At 47.5% G+C, this 2,663-nt stretch overlaps 1 protein-coding gene across 2 annotated transcripts in view; it reads left to right on the top strand.

The window, feature by feature from the left end:
- The first annotated feature begins 385 nt into the window (after positions 1-385).
- The window catches only part of LOC139273323 (ribosome-binding protein 1-like), a 185,316-nt gene continuing 183,038 nt past the window's right edge, over positions 386-2,663 (top strand). Inside the window, exon 1 of one of the 2 annotated variants that reach the window (XM_070890104.1) lies at positions 386-656. The gene's annotated coding sequence lies outside the window, so the exon portion shown is untranslated. The remainder of the gene's footprint in view (positions 657-2,663) is intronic. The other variant, XM_070890103.1, reaches the window with a different exon arrangement.

Genomic DNA, 2,663 nt, shown 5'->3' with positions numbered 1-2,663 from the left:
ATTTCCAAACCACAATGAGTTATTGTCACTCCTTCTGAGTGACACTTGCAAGGTCTGTATCTCGAGCCTGCCTGTATATATATATTTCAGGCGGAATGCACACTGAAAATATCACCTTAAAAAAGAAATCCTTGCATTCAGTTACTACTTTTCCCTCTCCCCCCACCCCACTACCCCACTTTTCCTCTTGCACTGGGAAGAGCTTGAAGTGGCGAGCCTGGGAATTGTAGTGCAGCCAGCAGCAAGCTGCAGCGGGCCAGCCGATCCGGGCTGCGTTCCATTCCCAGAGCGCAGGCGCGGGGGAGGAAACTACAACTCCCAGCATGCGCAGCGAGCCACATTGTCCTGCCCCGCCCGGCGATTGACCGAGGCTGGGTTGGAGCCACGCGGCGGGACCAATGGCGGTGGATCTCGCGCGGAGGGCGGGCTGTCCGCCAGTGGCTGAGGGAGAGGGAGAGAGAGAGAGAGAGAGAGAGAGAAGTGCCACGACTCCAAGGCGCACCGACTCACTTCGTCCTGTACATCGGCTGAGGAAAGGGCAGGAGATTAAGCAAAAGAAAAACAGGAAGGCAACTTGTCGCTCGATCTGCTCCCCCCGCCACAGTTACCTCAGGAGACAGAGGGACATCCCTGGGCTGTTGGCTCACATTGTGGAGGTAAGGAGGCTGCCCTGGGTGTAATGGCTTGTGCCCCCTTCACTGGGGACCAGTGGCAACTGTTGCCCCCTCTCTCACTCACTTCACTCTCTCCACCCCACTGACTGTGCTGATAACCAGCCCTTTCACCCTCTCAAACACACTGCATACGTGTTCAACTGGGGCAAGAGGGAGAAAGGGAGGGAGGGGAGATTGATTAAAGCAAATGTCTATGTTTTTTGGGGGAGTGGGGGGGGGGGAATGTGTGTTGAAGTAGAAGTACACGTCCTGTCAAATGCTTCAATCCACTGGGTGAAATATTTTCTTAAAGAAGCAACTTTTTAATGAACTTTACATTTTGTGTGTGTGGAGGGGAGAGGGGGGTTAACTATTTTATTTTAAGTTGTGCTGATCTGTGTGTGTGTGTGTGTGTGTGTGTGTTTGTTTTAATACTTGTTGTTGGGATGTAGAGCTTGTGTAGCTTTTTAGTGCGATGAAATAAAATGGGTTGGTCTGTGACACTTAAATGTTACAATCGAAGGTTATGAATTTAAAGCCTGATGATTTAAGCCAAAGTTAGCTTGCTTGGGGAAGTAGTTATTTTAATAAGGATTTTTTTGGGTACCTTTTCAGCCGATTACAGTGCAAAACAAAAGTCACTTGTGAAATGTGACGGTGATGGATGGTTGTTTTAAAACGCTCTGAACCACAATGTTGAAATTACAGTTTCAACTTTAAAAAAAAAATCCCAGATTAAATTTGCTCCTGAATTATAATTCAGCAGTAAATCTGAATTGGAATCGAGGGGGAAGGAGAACAGCTACAGTTTTTACTCAGAAAAGTGGCTCTTTTTTTTGAAAAAAAAATCTTTAGCAGAAAAGAAGCTGGCGATGGAAGAGATTGCAGTGGCTGAGATATTTTTATGCAAGAAAACTGGTTCTGTGTCTGGCAAAATGAGAAGATTTATACTCCTGGGAACTGGGGCTGAAGTTTGGGGGAGACGGACCGAATCAGCCAGACATTCCTAAAATTAACCCTGTGCACAAATCCTGTTTTTTTCCCTATTGCCACGTAAAAGAAATCTCATTTTATTTTATAATTTCTCCTTTATGTCTGAAGGTCTGATTGCAACCACTTGCATTCCCCCTATTTAGATTTTGTAAGAGAGCCTCCCTGTAAAGGGGGGGGGGGGGGCTGCTCAGCTTATTTTCAGCAGCTAACGGTTTGCGAGGGGGCAGACTGAGGAATGCATGTACACGTTGGCTCTCTGAAATGCTGAAGATCCGGTAATGAAATCTGACCATTCAGAAACTGCCTCATCTTAATACGGTGTCACCGGGATCCGGCACAGAGAGAGAGAGCCGCGTGGTCCTAAAGCCGGCTGTATTCGTTCCTCAGCTAGCCCAGTGTGACTGGAGGCAGGTTGGGATGACGAGAAGCACAGACTTGTATTTGATCATTTCTGTGTAATTATTTTCTTTGCTCGTGCATTTGATTGTTGTTTCTTCAGCAAAGATGGCAGTCCAGGGATGTGCCCTGTTTGAATTAATTGCATGCCCTCACCCCCCTCTGTGGAAAGAATTAACTGCAGGCTTGAGGTTTACATAGGACATGTGGCACAGAAACAGGCCATTCGGCCCAACCAGTCCATGCCGCCGTTTATGCTCCTCCTGCCGTCCTTCCTCATCCAACTCCATCAGCATATCCCTCTGTTCCCTTCTCCCTCATGTGCTTACCTAGCCTCCCCTTAAATGGATCTATACTATTCGCTTCAAGCATTCCCTATCCCTCCATCTTCGAACACAGATTGACCTGAACACTGCACCTGGTCTTGACGCCTCATGTGCACGCCAAGAGACTGACTAGTGTTACGCAATTACTATTTATGATAATATACAAATATTTGTATTATTTATGTCTTTTGTGAATTACTCCCTCTTCCTTTTTCCCATCCCATTCCCCTCCCCATCCCATTCCCCTCCCCATCCCATTCCCCTCCCCATCCCCTTCCCCTCCCCATCCCCTTCC

The sequence above is a fragment of the Pristiophorus japonicus genome, chromosome 9, assembly GCF_044704955.1.
Source record: "Pristiophorus japonicus isolate sPriJap1 chromosome 9, sPriJap1.hap1, whole genome shotgun sequence".
NCBI lineage: Eukaryota > Metazoa > Chordata > Chondrichthyes > Pristiophoridae > Pristiophorus > Pristiophorus japonicus.
This window is presented reverse-complemented; position numbering and strand designations above follow the sequence as displayed.